We start from the raw sequence: 26,363 nt of genomic DNA, 5'->3' as shown, positions 1-26,363 counted from the left end.
GTGAACCAGATGAGGTCAAAGAAAGAGAAACCAGACTTGACAGGGCCAATAAGTTACAATGAGAATCACTTTGCTTCTCAACCACTGGCTTTCCTCAGAAACTGGGGGATGAATGGGATTGGGGGAAAGGCATACAGAAGTCCCAGGGGCCAATCGAGAAGAACTGCATCTCTCGGGGACTCCCTGTGAGGGGGAATTTGGGCAAAGTAGCTGCTGCATTTGTGGTTTATGGGAGAGGCGAATATGTCGCAGCAAGGCTAACCCCATCAACAAAAGATCTTCATTGTTACGTTGACAGTGAGAGGCCAGTTGTGAGGCAGGAGGATACACCTGCTCAGTTTGTCAACAATCACATTGGAGTTCCCCAGGATATGCGTTGCTATTAGAAAGCGGTTGGAGGTGATTGCCCATTGCCAAACTCTTAGGGCTTCCAGACAGAACAGGACAGGATCTGGTTCCCCCCTGTTTGCTGCTATACCAGACTACAGACATGTTGTCTGACTGGATTGCAATTGTCCCTGAAGGGAGGACAGACTGGAATGCTTGCAATGCTAAAAGCACTGTCCTCAGTTCTAGGACACTGATGTATAAACTGGAGTCTTGTGGGGACCATGTGCCTTGGACACTCTTTCCCAGAAAATGCCCCTCCCCCCATCTGGGAAGTGTCCATTGTCACTACGGCCTTGGGCTGAGAGGGGGAAAGGGACAAATAAAGGGAGGGATAAATTCTCTTCTGACTTCATCCACCAAGATAAATCCTTTTTGCAGGGATTTGTTATCAAGACTGGATGGGACATGGGGTGTGCTAGAAGTGACCATTGCGATGCCAAGAGCCATTGAAGCAGCCTCATGTGATACCTCGCTACAGAACTAATGTTATTGTTGCTGCCATGGATCCGAGAACTTGTAGTACCAGGCAAGCAGGAACTTTGTCCTGGGAGAGGATCATTTGTAGTTGCAATCTTAGCTTTAACAACCTGTAATGAGGAAGGAGGCCACACAGGACATTGTATTTAGTCTTGCTCCAATGAATTCCAGGTTTTGTGTGGGAGACAGTTGTGATTTTTCTTTGCTGATTGAAATGCCTAATGTTTCGGCAAGATGTAGAATGAAGTCTATGGCGTAAAGCAGTAGATGCCTTGAGGGGGTGGTGAGGAGTCAGTCGTCTAGTGCAAACACTGAGAATTCCTGTAATCACAAATGAGCTGCTACGACTGCCATGCATTTAGTGAACACCCTGGGGGCTGTGGTGAAACTGAAGGGCAGCACTCGGAATTGGTAATGACCGGCTCTAGTCAGAAGCGGAGATCTCTTCTGGAGCGCTTGTCCGTCTTTATGTGGTAATATGCATCCTGAAGATCTACAGAGCACATCCAATCATCCTTCTCTAAAAAGGAAAGGATAGACTGTCCATCTGGAATTTTTTCTGTTGTATGAATTTGTTTAGCAAGCTGAGATTCAAAATCCTTCTCCAGTCCCCTGTCATTTTTGGCACTAAAAATAATCTTGAGTAGAATCCGGATGCTATCTGGTCTGGTGGGACTGCTTGGATGACTCTTTTTTGAAGCAGCTTTTAAATTTCTAGTGCTGCTAGATCTCTCTGACTGGGTGGAACATCTGGGATTTGCCTTTGGGGTTTTGGTAAAAGATTGAAGGGGATGCGGTAACCTCTGGTGATTATTTTCTGTGCCCAGGAATCCATTGTTATTGTGAGCTAGGCTGAATGATGCAGAGATAATCTTCCCCCAACTGCTTCCAGAGGTAAGCAATCAAGCCTCCATTCAGGAGTGCTGGTAGGATTTTCCAGAGAAGGAATCTCTTTGTTACTACGGCCTTGGGCTGAGAGGGGGAAAGGGACAAATAAAGGGAGGGATAAATTCTCTTCTGAATTCATCCACCAAGATAAATCCTTTTTGCAGGGATTTGTTATCAAGACTGGATGGGACCCACTCTGCCACAGGAGGGGTGTCTTTCAGAAGAGTTCCCCCCTCTGCCCCAGGGGGAATACTCACCATGTGTGTCCCGAAAAGGCCCTTGGGTCTTTTTGAACCAACCACATGTTTCCACTCCTCTGATTCCTGGAATAAGGTTGGTGTGGAGTGGGAAAATGCACCCCCACAGCAGAAAGGGTCTTTCTGTCCTTTTCACAGCTGGCTAGAGTGTCTCTGACTTTTGGGCTGGACAATGATGTACAATCAACAGGAGCATTGGGAAAGGAAGACAAAGTGCTCCGCGAAATGACACACGCGTATCCAGGAGTGGCACCTAATGGCAATGCCTGTACCCACTGGTCTAGCTGTCCCTTCGGCTGTATGCAAAATAAGCTGCATGGACAAATTTGAGATTGACTCCAGGGTGGCAAGCTGGGAGGCAACATTTTCTCAAACCTTGTCAGACACTGCTCCTGCTAGGGTGTCTGACAGCTCAGTTATCAGATCCCTTTGGAGTTTAGTGAAGTGTGCTAAAAAGTTCAAGGACTGAATAGCAAAGGTCATTGAAGCAAAGACCCACTTCCCAAATCTGTCCATTGTCTGAGATTCATGGTTAGGAGGATGGAGAGTTGAACTCTCTTCGCCGAGTTCCTTTGTGGTGGCCACCACCATGGCATCCACTGCTAGACCAATGGGGCTGATTGAATCTTATCTCGTGTCTGGGGAATAGGCTCTATGGTGTCAGGAGCCTTCCATGCTCGCTGAATGATCAATTTGATGGGCGAGCACGATAAGCTTGCAAGAAAACAGATTCCTCGGAGGAGGGTTTGAAGGCTTTCAATCACCCCTCTGTTTTAATATTTCCAGGATGTCTCCAAAGGAGACATCTTCAAGGGGTGACCATGGGGACCCTTCTCCTTCATCGTAATCTGTGTCTTCCATGACTTATTCTTCTGGAGAATCTAGGTGCTTCCTCTTGCACATCCTCTTACTGGGTGGCTCCTTGGGGGAAGTACTGAGGAGGACTCCGAAGAGGGGGGACTCTGAACTAGGGTATCTTGCAGCTCTTTTGCCCACTGCCCAGACGTAGCACATTGTGACAGCTGTGAACCAGAGGACACAAAAATATGGCACTCTGACAGGGATGGAACTAACCGGCAGCCTGCAGGGGCTAAGACTCTCTCCACAATCTGGAAAGCAGGCCCACCCGAAGAGAGATGGGAGCCCAGAACCAAGAAAGACAACCTCAGAACTGGGGTCACACCCCACTCTGATGAGACACCACCCAGAGTAGGAACTGAGAGATGGCTTGAAACTGCCATGGCTCTGAGAGCCACAGACGGCACCATAGAAACAACTGGAACCGATCCAAGGATCTCGAAACTGACAGTCAAGCCTTGGTCCAGGGGGTGTGATGGTTCCGAAGGAACCGAAGACCACAGAGTAGACTCTGGCACTGAGGTAAGATCCACTGTTGGCACAGAAGTAGCTGGCACCAGCAGCATCGAAGTAAGGGGCTCCAAAATCTGGGAGGAGGTTGAAGGAGGAAAACTGGAGGAGTCCGGGGAGAGTAAGCCTCAACTCCGGGGAGGGAGGTCTGTAAGGGTGTAGGAAGATCTTTGGCACTAAAAGATGGTCCACTAATCTGACGATGTCCAATTCTGAGAGACTCCTGGAGGAACAGATTGATTCATGAAGGGGACTCAGGTCTGTCCAGAAAAGGGTTCAGTTGTTGACCCAAAAAGGGGTCTATTGAAGGGAAATATCTAGTCCGGAGAGGGTTCAGAACATCGACCTTGGGCACCATGGACTGTTTTATGGAAGGAGAAGATGGAACTGAATGGGAAGATGCAACTACTTTCAGTGCTGTAGAGGTCATCAGCGCAGAAACAGTGGTGGGTGCCAAAAGGGTTTGAGATGGTTCTGTAGTTGACGGCACCAATGCTGACTGCATTGTCTTTGGTGCCGGAGCAGATGATGACACTTTCAGTATTTTTGCCTTTGGTTCTGAAGAGGTTGTCGGAACCTGGGATTTGTGAGATTTTGTTTTGTGCACCTTTGGGGAAGACGGTACCGAATGGCTTTGTTTTTTTTTTTTTTGCTTCATTCTTTGAAGACTTTGAATTCTCCACTTCAGATAGGGCTTCACTAAAGGGACACTTTCAAAAGCCTTTCAAAATTAATTTATTCTTTGTCTCTGCAAAAGTTGGGGCACTAAAGCCGTTACAAATATTACAAGGTGTTTCCAAGAGTGGGACACCCACACAATACATACAAGAAAGATGCCCATCAGAATTGGGCATCTTTCTGCCACAAACCTTACAATGCTTAAACCCCAATGTCCCTTTTTGTTTCTCTGCCATGTTGTCAAGTTGGTGACATACTACACACACATGCTTCACTCGCTCAAAGATAGGGGAAAGAAGAGTTATTGGGAATTAAAAAAAAAAAAAAAAATATATATATATATATATATATATATCTATAAAGGTATAAGAAAAGAATATCGACAATGGTATTAAGGATTACTAACGGTAAGAGGGAAGAAAAGGCCTGATACCAACAATGGTAAGTAAATTACCATAAAGTAAGAAAAGGGGAAACAAACTCCAAAAACAGTCACTCACTCAAAAAAACTAGCAAACGACACTAGCTAGTAAGACATAAAGAGCCTTAATCAAGAATAAGTATACATTTTTAATCACTTAGCTGAGAGCATCGGCTGATGTGTCCAATTTTCTAAGCGGCAGATGAGATGTGAGGCAATGGGAAGACAGGCATTGTGGGTAGAGCCTTATCTCAAGAATTTTTGGCTGGCGCAAGCTTTGTATAACGGCCGAGTCGGTTTCGAGAGGTCAGAACTGAACTCATCTATTAAGATTGAATGAAGACTGACGACATTAGATCATTTTTTTAAGTCAACCGAAAACATTGATATGGTTTTACAATATATAGAAGGAATGAAAAGGAAGACGTTGAAAGATAAAGGTAAAAAGTGAAACATAGGTCAGATAATACAAAGATGTTAAGCAAATTGGAAAATAAAATTTTCATACAAGTGTGCAAGATGGAAAAGTATAACAAAGTCAGAATTATGGAGAAGAAAAAGAGGATATTTGGAAAACAGGGACTGGAAGAGATATGGAAGGGAGCTGGAGGGAGAAAAGGCAGTTAAGGTAAGACTAAGATTTTAGAAGCTGTAGTTGATAACACAGAATAATTAAACATGCCTATCCTGGTGTGCTCAGGTGTTGCAATGACACAGACACAAGGAGGAAGAGGAGATGTATCCATGTGGAGGCGAGGTATATTCTTATTTTTTGTTGGAAGTGGTGTAGGCAAGTGTCAGGAATATGCCCTTCAACTGTGAGAAGTGCAAAGATCAGGAATCATAGGTAGGATTGCATCCTGCTCTTCTGATAGGGTGCTTACAGATGGTACCCAGCATGCTAACCTTCCTATCCGTTTCATATACTATGTAGTGCATTCTATGTGCAGCATTATAGCTTTTATAAACAGTTGCTATTTTTTCTATCAGTATGTATATACGATACTCAGTGTAATATTTATGTTTGATTGTAATGACTCTGGTCTATGTCATGTCTGAAAAGTTACCACTGACCAACCTAATTACCTGGTTAACTAGTCTTAGATAAATAAATGATTAAAATAAACGTATCTACCCACATAAAAAGTTGCTTTGCTGCAGTAACCTCATCAAAGATAGATGGACTGCATTTGTGTATCAAACATACAAAGCCAGTCTTCTACTGAAGGATCATTATAGAGTATGTTATGTAAGCCATGTAAAAAGTCTGTCCAGTAAAACAAGATTTCATTTTTTTTTTGCAGATTCCAGTTCTAGAGACAAAAACTGTTACAAGTTTTCGTTCGCTTTTAGCACCAAATGTGAACTGTGCCTCAGTGCCACAGGAGCATGGGATTCAGAAAGAACATTCAAGCAACAAGTTTGGTGCGCACACACAGAAAGTTATGTACTTACCATAATGGTCCATCTGTGTTGTCCGTTTTCATTCTTCCTCGGCTATTGGGTTCGGATCTGATCCTCAGATCAGACTTAGCTGTTACTAACACTTGTGGTAACCAAAAAGCTCTTGAGCTCTTCTGTTACCCATAATGCACCAACCCCTAACATATCCCAGATCTTGTTTCTGACTTACCTAAAATAGAACATACTATTACATGGGTGTCCTACAGATGATCGAAATTTTAAAACTTCGACTTTCATATGGCTGAGACCATATGATTGAAGTTTTAAAACTTTGAACGGTCTGAACGGAGATCTCTGTACAGCGCGGAACAAGAAAATTTCCCTTTTCTTCGCTGTAGTGTGATCTCTGAGTTGGTACATTTAAATAGGAGGGGGTGTGGGAGGTGCAGGGGGGCTTCCCCCCTACAAAAACGTTCAGGATTTTTTTTTGTTTTGTTTTATTTTTTTTCAGGTGTTTGAACTTTTGAAACGTCGATCATATGGTCTCGGTCATATGAAAGTCGATGTTTTAAAAGTTCGATCATCTGTAGTAGACTCTATTACATATATATGTAGTGTCTTTATAACATCTCATTCTTTCAGAAGCCTTTTGTGATAAGGGTTGGGGGTTGGTGGGCGGGAAGTTGAGGAAGAATCAAAATGGACAACACAGATAGAACATTACAAGTACAAAACTTTTTCATCTGATGTCATCAATTTTCATTCTATCCTCAACTGTTGGGACAGAGTCCACAGCTACCTGAAATCCCAGGTGGACTCTAAGGAAGGGTATTCTTCAGCACAGCTGAGCAAAAGGCTGCTCTTTTCCTCAAGACCAGATCTAATTTGTAACAAGTGATAAAAGTATGAGGATTGGCTCAGGTTGCAGCTACGCATATATCGTCCATGGAAGCTCTAGGTAGAAGCACTGAAGATGTTGCCATGGACCTAGTTGAATGGGCTCTTAAAAGTTTTGGTAAGATTAAACAACTTGTTGTAGAGGAATGATATGCAATCTGCTGGCTAAAGTTATCTTTATAACTGGTTTTCCAAATTTAGCATCTGCAAAGGACATAAGTAATTGATCTGTCTTTTCTAAGTAAACAATTAATTGTCTGTGAATATCTAATAGATGTAACATATATATTCACCTTTGTTTTCAAATTTATGAAAGAAAAATGGCAAATGAATGGACTGATGTATATTGCAATCTGATACCACCTTAGGAAGGAAAAAAGCGTTGGAACGCAATGCGACTCTATCCTTGTGAAAGATTAAGTAGGGAGGTTTACAGGACAATGCTTCAAGTTCTGAAATTCTTCTAGCAGAGGTAATGGCCACAAGAAAAACAGTTTTCCAGGTCAGGAAAAAGAAGTTATATCTTACCATAATGTTCTATCTGTATTGTTGATCCTCGTTCAGACATTACTTGTGGGTATCGGTTCTGACCTCGGAACCGAGCCGGCCATCTTCCATGCTCGTGCCAGCTACAAACTCTCAAGCTAAAAACTCTTACCCAGAATTCCCCTCTCCCTGTTACCTCAGACTGAGTTTGCAAGTTAAAAGAAGGTAGAGGCTACCTCTGGTCAAATGACCTAACAGAACCGGATGGTGAGATCCACTAGAAGCCACAGGAGGGGGTAAGGAGGGAGGGTCATAATGACTGAACGAGGATCAACAATACAGATGGAACGTTATGGTAAGACATAACTTCTTTATCTGATATTGTTAATCCTCGTTCAGTCCTTACGTGTGGGACAGAGTCCCCAGCTACCTTTATTCCCCGGAGGCTCTCATGGAAGGACATTCCGGAGCACCATAGAACCAAAAGATGCTCTTCCCCTGGAGGCCAAATCCAATTTGTAATGATTGATGAAGGTATGAGGAGTAGCCCAAGTTGCAGCTGCACCAATGTCATGTAAAGAGGCTCTGGCATGGAACGCAGCAGAAGTTGCCACCGACCTTGTAGAATGAGCCTTTATGGTAGTAGGTAATGGAATATTACGTTTTCTATAAATGAAGGTTACGCAGTCTTTTAACCATTTAGCCAATGTGACCTTAGCAACAGCATATCCTAATCTAGGTCCAGAATAGGCCAAAAATAACTGGTCTGATTTACGAGAAGCCTTAGTCCTGTTTAAGTAGAAGCAAATTTGCTGGTGAATTTCTAGGGTATGTAGGCAATATTCTCCTCTGTTTGAATGATTGGGGAAGGAAACTGGAAATTCAGTGGTTTGATTAATGGACATTTCAGAGATCACTTTTGGCAGAAAGGAAGGATTAGTTCTCAATGACACTATCTCTATGAAAAATCAAATATGGTCTCTTGATGCATAAGGCTTGAAGCTCAGAGATACGTCTGGCAGAAGTAATGGCAACCAAAAACAAGGTTTTCCGTGACAAATATTTGAGGTTGCAAGAAGAAGCTGGTTTGAAAAGTGGCACTGTCAAAGCTTGTAGGACTAATGATAGGTCCCATGGTTGAGTATGTTCTCTAAAAGGGAGTCTTAGATGATTCACGCCTTTTATGAAAGTCTTGCATAATTTTGTGACATAAGAGAAGAGTCTTGGACACCATCATGAAAATTAGATATTGCAGCCAAATGAACTCTAATGGTAGAGGCAGATAGACCGGACTGAAATAGGGTAGACAGATATTCCAGTACTATCGACACTGGTGCTGAAAAAGGATCTATTTGTTTTTCTTTCAGCCAAAAAGTTAATCTTTTCCACTTGCTGAGATATGTAATTCTGGTGGAAGACTTATGAGATACAATAAGAATGTCACGTACTGGCAAAGAAAGATCATTCTGCCTGGCAATCAAAGGAATTGGAGGAGCCAAGCTGTGATCTTCAGGCTGTTCAAGTTGGGGTGAATCAGATTCTGCAGATGGGAGATCAACCCCAGGGTTGGATGGAGAATCCACGGTTGATCTAGCAGATGAGGCCAAAGGAAGGGAAACCAAGTCTGATGAGGCCAATAAGGTGCTATGAGGATTACGTTGCTCTTCAACCGGCGGGTTTTCTTCAGAAACTGGGGAATGAGGTGGAGAGGTGGAAATGCATAAAGCAGACCCGAAGGCCAATCGTGGACTAGAGCGTCCCTGGGTGACTGTCCCAGAGGGGGAATCAGGGCGAAATAGTTGCTGCATTTGTAGTTGGTCGGGGATGCAAAGAGGTCGCAGCAAGGAAGACCCCAGCGTTGAAAATCTCCGCCACTATCAAGGGATTCAGGGACCACTCGTGAGGCTGTAGAGTACACCTGCTGAGTCTGTCTGCTATCATGTTGGAACTCCCGGGAATGTGCGTTGCTAGAAGAAAGTGGTTGGTAGCCATTGCCAATTGCCATATCCTCATGGCCTCTCGACAGAGTGGGTAAGATTTGGTTCCACCTTGTTTGTTGATGTACCGGACCACCGCTATGTTGTCTGATTGTATAGCAATAGTCCCATACAGCAGCAGGGGATGGAATGCTTGCAATGCCAGAAGCACCGCCCTCAGCTCTAGAACATTTATATACAGATGGGCCTCCATTTCGGACCAAGTACCTTGGACTGTCTGTCCCTAAAATAGACCCCCCCACCCCATCAGGGAGACGTCCGTGGTCACTGTAGCCTTGAGCTGTTGGGGGGAGAAGGAGCAGATCATTGTGATGGATTGTGCGCCATCCACCAATTTAGATCTTGTTTGCACCTGTGAGTTACCCGAATCTTGGCTGGAAGAGGGTACTGAAAGGGATACCATTGGGTGAGCAGTAGCCATTGTAGAAGCCTCATGTGAAAACTGGCCAGGGGACAATCGTAATGGAGGCTGCCATGGAACCCAACAACTGGAGAACGGAATGAGCTGTGGATTTCTCCCTTGAAAGGATTGGAATTAGTTGCTGCTTTATCCTTAGAATTCTGTGCTCTGGAATGGATGCTCTGCAATTCTTTATATTCAAGATGACCCCTATGAATTCTGTGGACTAAGATGGGGTGAGATTGGATTTTTGCCAGCTTATGGTTATGCCTAGCCTTTCTGCAGTGAGGAGAGAGTATGCCAGGGCTCCTTCCAAGAGATGTCTGGTGGGGGCGGAGATGAGCCAGTCATCTAGGTATGGAAACACCTGGCATCCTTGTAGTCGCAAGTGAGCTGTGATGACTGCCATGCACTTTGTGAACACTCTGGGGGCTGTAGACAGTCCAAAGGGCAGTACTCTGAACTGGTAATGACTGGCTCCCGCATGGAAGCGAAGGAATCTTCTTGATGGTCTGTCCACTTTTATGTGGTAGTATGCATCTTGAAGATCTATCGAGCACATCCAATGGTCTTTTTCCAAAAGTGGAAGGATAGACTGTATTGTGACCATCTGGAATTTCTGTACTTTTACAAACTTGTTCAATACACTGAGATCCAGAATTGGCCTCCAGTCCCCGGTTTTCTTTGGCATCAAAAATAGTCTTGAGTAGAATCCGGATCCTATCTGGTCTGTAGGGACTATTTGGATGACTCTTTTTCTTAGCAGCCTTGAAATCTCTAAAGCTGCTTCTTCCCTTTGACAGGTGTAAGCTTGTTAGGGGAGCGGGACAAAGGTCAAAGGGGATATGGTAAAGTACAGTTTTGTACCTACCATAAATGTAGATGTTCGAGGATCTACATTGCTGCAGTCATAACCTGTGGGTAGTCCGCTGTCCTCGATCGGCCCGAATACCAAAGAGCTGGGCTGGCGTCGGTCATTGTCGCCTAGAGCTGACATCAGTACGTCGAGGTACATAAGCGCATGACCGACGCCATATCCTCAGTCTTTCTTGCCCCAGATGTCAGAAGGCCTAAGAATGAAAGAAGGCCAGAGCCAAAATAGTAAATGCCCAACAACCACAAACTATAGAGGGGAAGGAGGGAGGGATAATTGGACTGCAGCAATGTAGATCCTCGAACATCTACATTTATGGTAGGTACAAAACTGTACTATGTTCTTAGTCTCACATTGCTGCAGTCATAACCTGTGGGTAGAATCCCAAAGCAAAGGAAAAGGGAGGCTGGCAAACTAAATAGCATTAGGAGCTGCCAACATGCCCTGTAAAACTGCAGTGGCAAACCCAGCCCTGGACTTGGAATAAAGAGGGAGATGGTAATGCTTAGTAAAAGTGTGTACCGAACTCCAAGTAGCTGCCTCCAAAATATCCTTAGTAGCTACCCCCCTCAAAAAAGCAGTAGATGTGGCAGTAGCCCTAGTAGAATGAGGTCTGATCCCAGCAGGAACATTCTTCCCATGATGAGAATAACAAAAAGCAATACATTGACCAATCCACTTAGAAATAGTCTGCTTTGAAACAGCTTTCCCTTGTGAACCCAAAGCAAAAGCAACAAATAACTGTTGAGTCTGTCTGAACTCCTTAGTTCTGCTCAAATAACAACGTAACTGCCTGTGGATATCCAAAGAATGCAAGACTTTTCCCCCTTATTTTGGGGATCAGCATAAAAAGTAGGCAAATGAATAGACTGGTTCAAGGCCACATTAGAAATCACTTTAGGCATAAAAGTAGGGTTAGTTCGCAAAGAAACTCTGTCCTTATGAAATATCAGAAAAGGTTCAACTGCCATGAGTGCCTGCAATTCAGATACCCTCCTAGCAGAAGTAATGGCCAACAAAAAAGCAGTCTTCCAAGACAAAAATTTCAACTCAGACGTAGCTGCAGGTTCAAAAGGAGGTAAAGTAAGCTTCTCCAACACAAAATTGAGATCCCAGGAAGGAGTAGGAGCCCTTCGTGGGGGTCTTATATTCTTTGCCCCTCTAAGAAATTGTTTGAACAAAGGGTGAGAAAATAAAGGAGGGTCACAATCATAGTGAGCAGAAATGGCTGCAGCATGAACCTTCACAGAAGAGAATGACAAACCCTTGTCCAGTAATTCAGTAAGATACTGTAGTGCAAAACTCAAATTAGGCACTGAAACATCAAAGCCCTTTGCTGTGCTCCAAAGAAAAAATCTCTTCCATTAATCAGCATAAACTTTTCTCGTACTAGGCCGCCTGGCTTCCAAAATGACATCTAAAACCTGTTGAGAAAGCTGAGACCCCACCGGCTCCATCACAGAATATGCCAGGCTGTTAGATGCAGGGACTGCATCCGAACATTGAGAAAATGATTGTTTGACTGGGATAACAAATGAGGAACTTGTGGCAGAAGCCAAGGAGGCTCTTGAGTTAAACTCCTCAGCAGAGGATACCAATGCTGACGTGGCCAATCTGGTGCTATTAGAATCATGCAAGGCTTGTCCCGTCTGACTTTCAAGAGTACCTTGGGAAGAAGAGGCAGAGGAGGAAAAGCATAAATGTGAAGGTTGTTCCAACCGAAAGATAGAGCATCCACTTTCCAAGCATTTGGGTGGAACATCTTTGTGCAAAATTTTGGCAGTTGAAAATTCAGTGGAGAAGCGAACAGATCTATGTCTGGAGTTCCCCAAGCCACGGTCAATTGTTTGAATACCTGAGGACCCAGTTTCCACTCGTGGGGATCCACAATTTGCCTGCTCAATACATCTGCTAGGGAGTTCTGTGCTCCTGGCAGAAACCGTGCTTGAAGATTGATTTGCAAACTCAGAGCAGTCTCCCACAAAATCATTGCTTGTCTGCAAAGAGGGTAGGAATGGGTTCCCCCCTGCTTGTTGATGTACCACATGACTGTTGTGTTGTCTGTTTGAATCAACACCTGTCCTGGCTGAAGTAGGTCCTTGAAGGCCATCAAAGCAAATTGGACTGCTAACATCTCCTTCATGTTGATATGCAAATGTAGTAGTTTGGGAGGCCACATGTCTTGTATCCATTTCCCATTGAAGTGTGCTCCCCAAGCCAAGTCCGAGGCATCCGTCGTTAGGATCTGACTCGCCTCTGGTCGGGTCACAGAGAGTCCCTTGTTTAGGTGACATTCCTGAGCCCACCACAAGAATTCCTTCTGGATGCAAGGTATAATCTGAATGACAGTGTCCAAACCGTGGCAGTGTTGAGTCCACACACTTTTGAGATACCATTGTAGCTTCCTCATATGCAGTTTGGCATTGGGAAGTACTAGAATGCAAGATGCCATGAACCCCAAGGCTTGAAGGACTGTCCTTGCAGTCAGCCTGGACATTACTGATAACTGCTGGAAGTATAGATGAAGAGATCTTTGTTTGTCCGGGGTCAGAAATGCCATCTGAGAAGCTGTATTCAGTCTCACACCCAGAAAGCACATGTCCTGAGAGGGCACTAGACTGGACTTTATTTCGTTCACAGAATTCCCTAGGCACCTTAAAACTGCCATCACATACTGGAGATGTTGTAGTAACTTGTCTTTGTTTTGAGCAAGAATCAGGCAATCGTCCAGATAAGGATAAATTTGTATTCCTCTCTGTCTGAAAAAAGCAATTACAGGAGCCAGAACTTTTGTGAATACCCTGGGCGCAGTAGGTAAACCAAAGGGCAATGCAGAGAACTGATAATGAGAAGTACCAGCCAAGAAATCTCAGGAATCTCCTGCAGCTGAGCCTGACAGGGATGTGAAGATAGGCCTCTTTGAGATCCAGGGTTACCATCCAGTGATCTTTGCCCAGCATAGGCAGAAGTTGTTGTAATGTTAACATCTTGAACTTTGGAATGTCTAGGTAGGTATTGAGAATGGACAAATCCAGAATTGGCTTCCAAGTGTTTCCTTTCTTTGGCACTAGGAATAGACGGGAATAAAAACCTAGGCCTACTTCTGACGGAGGGACCACCTGAATTGCCCCCATCTGTAAAAGTAAAGAAATTTGCTCCTGAGCCTCCATTCTTTGCTGAGGAGGCACATCCGCATGCCTTTGAAAGGAGGAAAAGTGTGAAAATAAAACTTGTACCCGTGATTTATTATATCCAACACCCATTTGTCCTGGGTGACCAAATGCCAGTTTTGTTTGAAAAGTCCCAACTTTCCTCCTAGAGGAGCTGCCAGTAGAGAAGGGTCTGGCAGCGGAAGATACAGGTCATTGGGTCTGTTTACGAAAAGGCTGACCCCTGCCCTCACCAGAAGACTGTGCAGGAGAGCTCCAAGTCCTAGGTCTGAAAGAACCCTGAGCGTGAGCTCTGCCTCTACCACGCCTAGACCTGCCCTTAGACTGGTAATCCGAAGAAGGAAAAGACCATCCTCTAGCAGGCCAATTCCTACTAAACTTAGGGGGCTGCACCTGCATAAAATCTTTGACCGTCTGCATAGACTTAGCCTTATCTTCCATCTTTTCAAAACTGATTCCACAGAAGGACCAAAAAGTACTTCAGATTGAAGAGGAGCATCCAAAATCCGAGCCTTAACATGCTCTGACAAATTTTGATCCTTAAGCCAGGCATGTCTACGAATAACTGAACCTGTAGCAGCCACCCTGGATGCAGCCTGAAGAGCATCGAAACCACACTGCAAAGAATGCTTGCCAACTTGATCTGATGCATGAACCAACTCCTGGAGCTCCTTACACTCTATACCCTCAGATAAAGCATCCACCTTAGATTGCAATTGTCCTAACAAAAAATTCTGATACTTCAGCATATGAAATTGGCAATTCAAAGCCCTCATAGCTAATGTAGAGGAGGTGTACACTTTTTTTCCCCCATCTGTCTAAAGCTCTAGAATCTTTATCCACAGGAACTGGATTCTTAGCCACAGAAGCCCTAATACCCTTCGGACCTTGAGTAATAGTTTCCGGATCAGCTCTAGGACTCTTGTACAAATACTTATGTGCTTCTGGAACTCTATAATATCTGTCTGACTTAACAGGGGCAGGAGGTAAAGAATCAGGATTAAGGGAAGATTCAGAGAAAACATCCTGAACAACTTCTAAGACAGGGGGAATAGCCAAGGGCCTATGCTGTGGCAGAAACAAAAATTCCCTGAGCCGTTTCCAAATATCCGAAAAATCCTGGCCTTCCCACTTGAAATGCTCCCTCATGGAATGTAAAGTCTCAGAAAAAGAAAAATCCTCTGGAGGAGAAGCAGAAGGACAGGAGTCCTCTGCATCCGAATCTAAATAAGAAGGGAATTCCTGAATTTCTTCAACTGAGGAATCAGAGTAGTCTGAGGAATGATCCATCCCCTCTAAATCTGCCTCCACCCTAGGCCTCTTCTCTGGGGGGGGGGCATAGAACCCCTGATCAAAGAAATCAAGTCCTCAGCCATTTTTAACATATGCTTTTTAGGAACAGGGGCTGGAGAGCTAGAACTATGACCAGGGCCAACATGACAAGGTTTGGCCTTAGCATGAGCTTTAGCCACTGAAGCAGAAGGCCTAATAACCTTCTGTAAAGATGGAACTACAGACACCTGAGAAGCACCTTCAGCCGGGCCTAACTCCTGAGAGGCCAACTCCTGTAAAAGTAAAGGTTCCCCATGGGATTCAGCCGAAACCTCGGCAGGATCCACAGATTCAACCGGAGGCTCCGTAGAACCGGCGTCCGTAATGGATGACTCATCCGGTTCAGACTTCAAAGATTTATCTTTACGCTTTTTAGCGGTAGCGGGCATCGGAGGATCCGACGGCATGTTATAGTTACACCTTTTACCAAAAACAAGCCTGGCACAGTCTAATCTCCGTTTAACGGTGCGCTTGTTAAATCTAGCACAAAAGCGACACTCGACCACGTCGTGCTCAGGCCCTAAGCAAGGAATACAGAAAGAATGAAAATCCTTATGAGGTATCTGTTTCCCACAAGAAATGCAATTATTAACTTTTTCTGACATCCGGATAACTGAGGCAAGAAAAGACAAATATTTCCCCAATGGGGTACTTAGCCCAACTTGGTCTTCGGTCTGAAACTCGATAAATGAAAATTTCAGAACGCTGAACGGCACTTGCAAACGCTGCTTTTGCTTCGGACCATGCGGCAAGAAAGACTGAGGATATGGCGTCGGTCATGCGCTTATGTACCTCGACGTACTGACGTCAGCTCTAGGCGACAATGACCGACGCCAGCCCAGCTCTTTGGTATTCGGGCAGATCGAGGACAGCGGACTACCCACAGGTTATGACTGCAGCAATGTGAGACGAAGAACATCCTCTGGTTATTATCCTTTGTACCCAAGAATCGGTGGTAATGGTTAGCCAGGGAGAAGGGTACAAAGAGAAATGACCCCCAACCACTTCCAGAGGAAAGCAGTTGGGCCGCTCTTCAGGAGCGCTGGTAGGATTGGCCAGGGAAAGAATCCCTGGAACCCTGGTTACGCTGATCCCCTCTACCCCAAAAGGGGCATCTTCCATGAGAGTTTCCCCCCTCTGCCTTTAGGGGAGAACTCGGCCTGTGTGTCACGGAAAGAACCTTGAGACGTTTTGTGCCATATCTTCCCACTCCTCTGGTTTCTGGAGAAAGCACGTTGAGGGGAAGAATAATGGACACCCACATCAGAAAGGGTCTTACCATCCTGTTCACATCTGGCCAGTGTGCTTTTAACCTTGGGGTGAGGCTTCGATGGGAGCGTTGAGAAAGGAAGCCTTGAAGGGTTCCGCAAAATTACACAAGTGCATCCAGGCATGTCGTCTCAGAACAATGCCTGCACCCACCGCTCTAGCTTCTCCTTCTGATGCATGAGATATCAGGTGCATGGAGGAGTTAGATATTGATTCGATGGTGGCTAGCTGAGAGGCCACTTTGTCAGACCTCATCAGACACAGCTCCAGCCAAAGTTTCAGACGGCTCAGAAATTAAGTCTCTTTGAAGCCTGGTAAAATGTGCCATATAGTTCAGGGACCTGATTGCAATGGTCGCTGATGCAAAAGTACGCTTCCCTATTCTGTCCAGAGCCCGGGACTCTTTGTTGGGCGGATGGACAGTCTGGCTTTTTTCTTCTGCCAGGTCCTTTTTAGTTGCGGCTGTCACCACCAAAGCATCTACAGGAGGACCTCTGGACCAATGGGGATCACTAGCAGGAGGGGACAAAATTTTATCTGGCCTCTGGGGAATGGCCTCAACAGTGTCAGGAGCCTTCCACGCATGCTGCACGACGAGCCGGACAAGTTCATCTGCAGGTGGAGTAACCCAGGAGGTAGGGGGCAGGGCACGAAAGGCCTTCAGGAACACAGACTCTTCAGAGGTCGGGTTAGAGGGCTGCCAGTCACCTCCCTGTTTAAGGATTTCAAGGATATCACCAAAGGATACCTCAGAGGGTGATCGAGGGGACCCTTCCCCATCATCAAAGTCTGTGTCTTCAGTAAGAGACTCCTCTGTGGAGTCCATGTGCTTCCTCTTGCATGAGCACTTTTGATGATCTTCCTCAGAGGGAGAAGCTGGGGAAAACAGCTCAAAAGGGGTCTTCTGTGGGAGTATGTCCTGACGCCCTTATGCCCAGTGTCTGCTAGGAGCGGCTTGTTTCAATTGTGGTCCAGAGGAGGGTGGGGAGAGTGATAGCACAGGATCGCCAACTGACGCCGGAGCCTTCTCCATAAGCTGGAAGGCTGGTCCACCTGAAGAGGGATGGGGGCCCAGGGCAGGGGTCACCCCTCGCCTAAGTGGCTCAGCCTGCCGACTCGGAGTCCCTGGATGGCTGTGAAACGCCAAAGTACGTATGCCACAGGTGACATCCTGGACTGTGACAAGACTTTCTTGCCACAAAGGCAACTGTGGCTCCTTAGTGAGGTCCATAAAAGGAACCGTAATGTGGGAAGACTGTGCTATATCAAGGAGCTTCAAAGGCAATGAAGGAGGAGAATAAGTAGGAGTCTTTGGTAAAGGGTGATCACCTCCCGAGGAAGGATAGGTCCTGGAGGGCAGGATACCTCTGGCCAAAAGCACTTGATCCACAAGACGCAACACATTGTGTTCAGAGAGGCTTCTAGTGGATTTCACGGACATAGCTGAGGGAGAGTCAGGTCTTTACAAGGACGGAGCAAACTCATTGCCCACCATGGAGGTGGTCTGCACTGAGAACAACGAAGCTGTAATGGACTGAACTACTGGTGTCAGCACCGAGGAAATCATCGGTGCTGAAGGCGTGGTCTGCACCGAGGATGAGGTCGGTACCAAAGTGGTTGTCGGCGCTAAGGCCTGAGCCAAAAACATCAGTGACGAAAACTGAATGGTTGGTACCAAGAGGGTAGTCGGTGCTGGGTAAGTTGTCGAAGCCAAAAAGGAAATGGGCATCGAAACATCCATCGACGTCACAACAGTCTGCATCGACTGGACAGTCGGTGCCGGTAAGGGAGTCTAAACTGAGGAGCTCCTCGGTACCGATGCGGTATGGGATCACACTAGTCGGTGCCGAGGTCTCAGATGGTGCTGATGACCTTGGTGCCGAAGGTCTAGGCACCGAAAGCGCTGGAGCTGAAGAAGTCAAATCCGAACTGGAAAGTTTAGCTTTCTTGGGTCTCGGTTCCTGAGGGTCCCCAGCTGGGTATGAAGGAAGAGACTTGGCATTTTTGTGTTCATCACTTTTCGTCTTATGGGATCTTGGAGGGGTTGAAGCCTCCAACCCAGAAATAGTCTCTGAAAAAGGAGACTTAAGTAGCCCCTTCAATATTAAATTTATTTTTCCTCTCAATTAACGTCCTGTTAGAGAAATTCTTACAAATCCCGCAAGGCGGGTCAACTGTTAAATGAGGCACACCCAAGCAATAGACACACAGGGAATGTGCATCTGAAGTAGGTAATTTATGTCCACAATCTAAACATCTTTTAAACCCTGGGCTACTTTTTTTTATCTGTCATGTTTGTTAAGGAAAGAAAGAAAAAAACAGAAAAATACCAGCAATGGTACAAGAAATACCTGAAGGTAAGAAGGAAAAGGGGTTTACCAATGATGGTAAAAAAGGAATTACCTCGCGGTAAAAAGAGAAGAAAGGAGTTGAAAAGGATTTGAAAAAGGGTAGTCACTAAATGCGGTACGGTAAGAGATAACTATCTAATAACTTTTCTGTGAAAAAAAGCTGTCTTAGAGCTTAGTATAAAGAAAAATATTGTACTTAGCTCAAGGGAAGTAGCTTGACACGACCAAATGGCTATGCGGCAAATGAAATCTGAGGTAACAGGGAGAGGGGAATTCTGGGTAAGAGTTTTTAGCTCGAGAGTTTGTAGCTGGCACGAGCTTGGAAGATGGCCAGCTCGGTTTCGAGGTCGGAATCGATACCCACATGTAAGGACTGAACGAGGATTAACAATATCAGATCTTAAGTTTGCATTTATCTGCTGTTTCAAAGGGAAAATGAATTCAGTACCAAATTCAAATCCCATGGAGGAGTAGGATCTTTGGATGGGGGTGTTAGCAGGAGTGTGCCTCTCAAAAACGCTTCACAAAGTTTAGAAGAGGCCACAGAAGAATTCTCAAATCCAAATGAAAATTAGAGATTGCTGCTAAATGAACTTTAATTGTGGAGGAGCTAGCTCCATCATTAAAAACTGATGCCAAAAATTCAAGTATACTATGTACAGGAGCTGAGAAGGGGTCAGTGTGTTTTTATTGTGCCCAGCAAATGAACCTTTTCCATTTACTTGCGTAAAGTCTTCCTGTAGAAGGCTTATGAGAAGATAAAAGAATATGACGGACAGTGGAAAAGAGCACAGGCTGTTTGGCTATAAACAGATTTGGAGAAACCACACTGTCAGCTTGAGGTTTGAGACATCTGGATGAATCATACCTATTGGGAGAGACAGGAGGTCTGGAATCGGACCCATAATCCAAGGTTGGTAAAGCAGATGAGGCCATAGGAATGGAAATCAAATCTGTCAAGGCCAGTAAGGTGCAATGACCTTTCTCTTCAACCTGGCAGTTTCTGCAGGAATTTTTGAATTAGGGGAATTGGCAGGTATGCATAAAGTAGACTGGGGGTGATTCCCCCAGAGGGGGGAATGGGGCAGAATAGCTGCTGCATTTGTTGTTTAGGGGAAAAGCAAAAAGATTGCAGCAAGGCTGGCTCCATTGATGGGAAATCATTTCTGTCACTTTCATGTTGAGAGACCACTCGTGAGGTAGAAGAATAGACCTGCTCAATTTGTCTGCTATCACGCTGGACTTACCCAGAATGTGCTTTGCTAAAAGAAAGCAGTTGAGGAGATCGCCCACTACCACACTCTGAGTGCTTCTCAACAGAAGGGGTAAGATCTGGTTTCTCCTTGTATGTTGATGTACCAAACTACTGACATATTGTCCATTTGAATCACAATTGTCCCTAAAGGGCCTGGAAGGCCTGCAATGCTAAGAGCACTGCTCTCATCTCTAGGACATTGTTATGCAAATTGGCCTACCCAGGGGACCAAGTGCCTTGGACTGTTTTCCCCGGGAAGTGCCCCAACCACCCTTTCTTCCTGTGGTCACTATAGCCTTGGGTTGAGGGAGAATGAAAGGCCAGCTTGTAGAACTTGATCTGAATGAATCCACCATCAGATGTATCACTTGCATGCTTGAGTGATTCTTATTTGAGCTGATATGTGCTGGTAAAAAACTGGCCATTGTGTTTCTAGCATCCAGTGGAGAATTCTCATCTGAAATCTTGTTAGAGGAACTAAAATTATGGCAGCTGACATTGACCCAAAGGTTTGACAGTCTGTACTCTTGACAGAGGAAGAGAAGCTGCCATAGATATCATGTTGAACACTGCTCCTATGAATTCTAAGGTTTGAGTTGGTTGTAACTGAGACTTCTCTTAATTTATGGCTATTCCTTCATGAGAACAAATCTGAAGATTGTGATCTCTTGCTCTTGTTAGTAGATGCCTGGTCAGGGCGGTATTTAGCCAGTCATCTAGATATGGAAACTTGCAGAATCCCTGCAGTCTCAGGTGAGCTGCAACCACTGCCATGCATTTGGTGAACACCCTGGGTGCTGTGGAAAACATCTCTCTCAACCTTTTAACTTAAGAAATCTGGACAAAATAAAAAATAATGGGGTGACAAAGACCCAAAAATAGGGATAGATTTTAAATATTGCTCTTATAAATGTAGATAGATAATAGAATAAAAGGTTTTGTGACAGTATGCATTTTCTGAAGGATATGAAGTCTGAAACTCAAATGTCTATCATTATTTAATGACTTCCATCCTCAATGATTTGCCAAAAAACCACAAATGTTATGAGGAACAAAGCAACAATTTCAGGCAAAAAATCTGGACAGTTGAGAGGTATGGTGGAGAGTCCAAAGGGCAGTGCTCTGAACTGATAATGACTGGCTCCCAGCTGGAAGAGTAAATGCCTTCTGGATTGTCTGTTCAGCTTTATGTGATAATACGCATCCTGAAGATCTACCAAGTACATCCAGGTGTCCTTGCCCAAGAAGGGTAGACTGGACTGAACTGTGACCATCTGAAACTTTGTATGTTGAACGGACTTGTTCAAAATGCTGAGATCCAAAATTGGTCTCCAGTCCCCTGTTTTCTTTGGCACTAAAAAGAATCTTGAGTAAGTTCCAGATTCTATCTGGTCTGCTGGGGCCTCTTGGATAACTCTTTTTTTCTATCAGCTTTCGTATTTCTAGTGCTGCTGCTTTCCTCTGACTGGGTGGAATATCAGGAATTTTGCATACAGCTGGGGGAGAAAGGAAAAAGAGACATATAACCTCTAGAAATAATCCTCTGCACCCAAGTATCTCTTGTCATATCTAGCCAGGCTCTCTGGTTCAGGGATAGTTACCCCCGATTGCCTCCAGAGGTGGGCAATTGCACCTCCTTTCAGGAGTGCTGATAGCATCTATCAGAGAAAGAATCTCTGGTCCCTTGGTTTTCTGGGCCTCCTCTGATGTGGGGGTACTGTCATCCATTAGAGTTCCCCCCTGCCCCTAGGGGAACTATCTCCATGTGTGTCCTGAAAAGGACCCTGGGACTTTCTGAACCACATCTTCCAACCACCTCATTGATTCCTATTAAAGGATCTTTGAGTGGGCAAAAAATTGTGCGCCCACTGCAGAGAGGGTCTTTACTTCCTTTTCACATGTGGAGAGTGTGTCCTTCACTTTTGGGCCAAACAATAAACTGCCGTCAAAAGGTGCATTGATGAATGAGGACTTCAAAGGCTCTGCAAAGTCACATAAGCACATAAAGACATGCCTCCTAATGGATATGCCTGAACTCACTGCCCTTGTGGCACTTCCAGCTACATGCAAGATAAGCCTCATGGATGAATTTGAAATGGATTGGAGGGTGGCCAACTGAGAGGCCACACAAGATTGTGCCTCAGCAGTAATGGTCCTGGAAAGGGATTTTGAATGTTCCTTGATCAAGTCCCTTTGTAGCCTAGTAAAATGAGCCTAATAGTTCAGCATGCTAAGAGCAAAGGTTGCTGATACATAAACACACTTCCCAAATCAGTCCATCACCCTAGACTCCCTGTTAGAGTGATGAACAAATTAACTTTGTTCAGCAAATTCCTTCTTGGTGGCTGCCACCACAACCATGGCATTCATGGGCAACCCCCTTACTCCAGAATTCCCTCCCAACAGGTGGAGCCAGAATCCAATCTAACCTCTTAGGGATTGGCTCAACTGAGTCAAGTTTCTTCCACGGCCACCTAGTGACCAAACCAATAAGCTTGTCGGTAGGCGGAGTAACCCAGGAGGTAGAAGGCAAACTCTGAAAGCTTCCAGAAATACTGATTCCTCCAGTGAAGGGATGCTGGAGGACCAACCACCTCTCTCTTTAAGGATCTTAAGAATGTCTCCAAATGAGATGTCTTCTGGAGGTGATCGTAGAGACCATTCTCCTTCACTGAAATCAGTATCCTTAGTGACTGACTCTTGAGGAGAGTCCTCCTGCACTTCCTCTTCCAAGGGACTTTCTCTTTGGGATGTTCTGGTAAAGTGTTGGAAGAGACTGTAAGACCCTGTTGGGTGGTCTGGATTCCCTGAGCTGGCTATCTCTGTGGCAGAAAATGATGTGGCTCTAAGCATAGGGACACCTCGGAACTAGAATGGAGATCTGAAGGGGCTGGCATTGTCTGTCCTGTCTGAGTAGAAGCCCATCCTCTTCACTACCTCCAATGCAGATCGTTCCAGAGACAAGAAAGACATTGGCTCTGAGAAGGTGGGCTTCTGGACCACTGCCTCCCTTCTCTTCAAGAGCAATCTCACTGAAATGGAAGTCGGAGTTGAGCTATCCAACGCCAAAGCGCTGAGTGGTAGAGATGGTTCTGAAAAGCTTGGAGTTGACTCCAACGCCTCAGACCCAAAAAGGCAGCTTCAGCTCTGAAAATCATCCAGATCCGAAGAGGTCAGATTCAGTGTACTCAGAGTATTCTTCGGATCCAAACCAAACAGACCCAGAAGATTTGGATCCAGGGACTCTGAAACAATTGGAATCAGAGAAGGAGCAGATAATGGTGGTGTAATAGATGTATGGACTCCCTGACCTGAGGGAGTAGGAGCCTGAAGAACACCCATCTTTATCTGTGGCAAGATCATCTCTTCATCATTCTGTCCACATCTTCCTCAGTTAGACTTCTGGAAGAATGAGTTGAGGCAATGGATGGTGACCTGGAACAATGCTGTCTAGAAAGGGAGAGGGAACCCTAAAGGCACTGGATCAATGGTTGGAGAATATTTTGTTTTCAGAAGAGTCTTCAGATCCAAAGAACTTGGAACTGAGGATTTTCTTGTCGGATCTGAGGGGGACTGGATCTGAGTGGGTTTTAGATCCGATCTAGGATTTTTCCCTTGGTGGCTCCAAGGAAGGAGTCAAAGAAGTGGAAGGTCTTGGAGACTTAGTCAAGGTCTGTTTAATCTTAGTCTTGGGTGATTAAGTCCCAATAATAGCCTCTCTGAATGAAGATGGGAGCAATCCTTTTAATATCAGTTTATTTTTTTTTATCTGCTATGGCCCTAGGGTTTACATTTTTATAGATAGAACAATCCTCTTGTAAGTGTTGAAGGCCTAAACAATAAACACATAAAATGTGAGCATCACAAAGTGGTAATTTCTGCCCACACTTTTAACAGTTTTTGATGTTGGCAGGTCCTTTATCAGACATGATAATTTGCAAAAAGGGAAAAGAGAAAGAAAATAGAGGAAGTTTTTTTTTAACTTAATAAAGAAAAAAAAAGGAAAAATACCAGCAATGGTACAAAGATATAGAGATTATAGGGGAAAAATACCAACAATGATAAAACAGAAGTACACAGAGTGTAAAGGGTAAGAAAAAAGAATATATTTATGTTAAGAAAAAAATCACTTTTCTTAATACAAGCTTGAGAGCTTAAGCTGACAACATATTTTTGCAAAAAGTGGCAAATGAGATAGTACAGTTGTGTACACTTACCATAAATGTAGATATTCGAGTGTATTCTCTTTTTTGCTGTCATCACTTGTGGGTTATTCCTGCTGGGTAGCCCTCGGCCAGCCCAAATACCACAGTAAAGGATTTCCCTCCTGCGTCTGCTGTCTGTAGTGAGAGGCTGATGTCAGGTCATCAGGGCTATAAAATGAGGCAACCGATGCCATTACATTAGTTTTTCTTGCCCCCAATAGGTATGAGCCCCCAAGAAGAGAAAAAAGGGGGATGGTGGGAGGGAAACAGGACTGCAACAGTGAATAAACTCGAACATCTACATTTATGATGTGTACACAACTGCACTACGTTCTTCGTGTTTTACTGTTGCAGTCATCACTTGTGGGAAGATTCCCAAAGTTGAGAAACCGGGTGGAAGAAGGACGATAGGAGCTTAAAGCAGGCACACATTCAAGGGGATGCCAGCATGCCCTGCAGGATTGCAGATGCAAAGGCTGCCCTGGTTTTGGAGAAGGTAGTCAGCCGGTAGTGTTTGGTGAAGGTGTGGATTGATGTCCAGGTAGCAGCTTCCAAAATATCTTTGGTTGGAACCCCTCTCAGGAAGGCTGTGGAAGTAGAGGCTGCCCTTGTAGAATGTGACCTGGTGGATTTGGGAGGATTCTTTAATTGATAGGAATAGCAGAAATGGATACAATGTGAAATCCATTTAGAAATGGTCTGTTTGGATATGGGTTTCCCCTCTGCCCCAAGAGCGAAAGAGACCAGTGGCTGGTCAGTTTTTCTGACTGACTTGGTCCTATCCAGGTAATATCCAAATGTCTGTGCACATCTAGGCTACACAAAATTCTTTCCCCTTTATTATGGGGGTTGGGAAAGTAGGTAGACATATGGATGGCCTGGTTGAGGGTAACATTCGAGACCACCTTAGGCATAAAGGAGGGGTTGGTCCTAAGAGACACCCTGTCAGCATGGAAAATGATTAAGGGCTCAGTGGCCATAAGGGCCTGAAGCTCAGAAAATTTCCTGGCTGAGGTGATGGCCAGCAGGAAGGCAGTTTTCCAAGAAAGGTACTTCAGGTCTGCTGATGCAGCTGGCTCAAAGGAAGGGAAATTCAGTTTTTCCAGGACAAAGTTTAGATCCCATGCAGGAGCAGGTGGCCTTCTAGGTGGTCTGATGTGGGCCACCCCTCTAAGAAACTGTTTTAACAGATGTTGGGGAAAAAAATGGGCTGATCCGACTGTACATAGGCAGAGATAGCTGAGGCACGTGTTTTGATGGAGGAGTATGACAATCCATTTTCTAGGAGCTCTGCCAGGTAGGCAGAGTAGGACTTTCTGATGCTGGGCCTTCTGGCCTCCTTAATAATGTTTAAAACCTGCCTGCTGAAGGTTGTGGCATCATCCACCTTTGTGGAATCAGCCATGCAAACAGGTTGAGTGTAGTGCGGTTTGGAAGCAATACCGTCCCTTTCTCCTGAGTTAGAAGGTTTGTTGTTAGAGGCAGGTTCATGGGAGGTTCTTTGGACAGACCAAGGAGCAAGGGGTACCAGTGTTGTCTGGGCCACTTTGGAACAATGAGAATAGCCTCTGGGCCTGCTTCCCTGATCTTGAGAAGTACCCTGGGAATCAGAGGCAAGGGGGGAATGCGTACACAAACAGGCTGCCCCAGGGGAAGGATAGGGCATCCACCCTCCAGGCTTCTGGATGGAACTCTCTGGAGCAGAACTTGGTTAGCTGGCAGTTGTCTGAGGTTGAGAACAGGTCCATGTCTGGGTTCCCCCAGGTTTTGCTGATGCTGAAAAAGGTCCCCTGTGCAGCTGCCACTTGTGGGGATCCAGGAGGCTTCTGCTTAACTGGTCTGCCAGGGTGTTCTGTTTCCCTGAGATATACTGAGAAATCAGATGCAGTCCCAGATTTGAGACTGACTGCCAGATTTACATAGTTAAGCGACAAACATGGTAGGAATGAGTACCCCCGCTTGTTTATGCACCACATTACTATTGTGTTGTCTGTCTTGATTAAGAGCACTCCTGGTCTCAGGTGATCCTTGAAAGCTTGGATTGCCCTGTGAACTGCCAGCATTTCTTTTAGGTCGATATGTAGGCCCTGAACCTCCTGTTCCCAAATGCCCTGGGTGCACATACTTCCCTGGTGTGCCCCCCAGGGTGTGCCTGAAGCATCAGTGGTGATGGGTTGGCCCTGTGGGAGAGTGATAAAGGGTAGACCTTTGTTCAGGGTACACGCCTCCGCCTACCATAACAGT

The 26,363-nt window shown here is 45.2% G+C and overlaps 1 protein-coding gene across 1 annotated transcript in view; it reads right to left on the bottom strand.

Moving 5' to 3' along the window:
• CCHR16.PART0H14orf93 (chromosome chr16.part0 C14orf93 homolog) overlaps positions 1–26,363 on the bottom strand; it is a 670,150-nt gene that overhangs the window by 181,207 nt on the left and 462,580 nt on the right. The gene's annotated exons all lie outside the window — the stretch shown is intronic.

This window comes from Protopterus annectens, chromosome 16.part0, assembly GCF_019279795.1.
Source record: "Protopterus annectens isolate FY-2018-M chromosome 16.part0, PAN1.0, whole genome shotgun sequence".
NCBI classification, from domain to species: domain Eukaryota; kingdom Metazoa; phylum Chordata; order Ceratodontiformes; family Protopteridae; genus Protopterus; species Protopterus annectens.
Note: the sequence above shows the minus strand (reverse complement) of the source record. Positions and strands in the feature narration are given on the sequence as shown.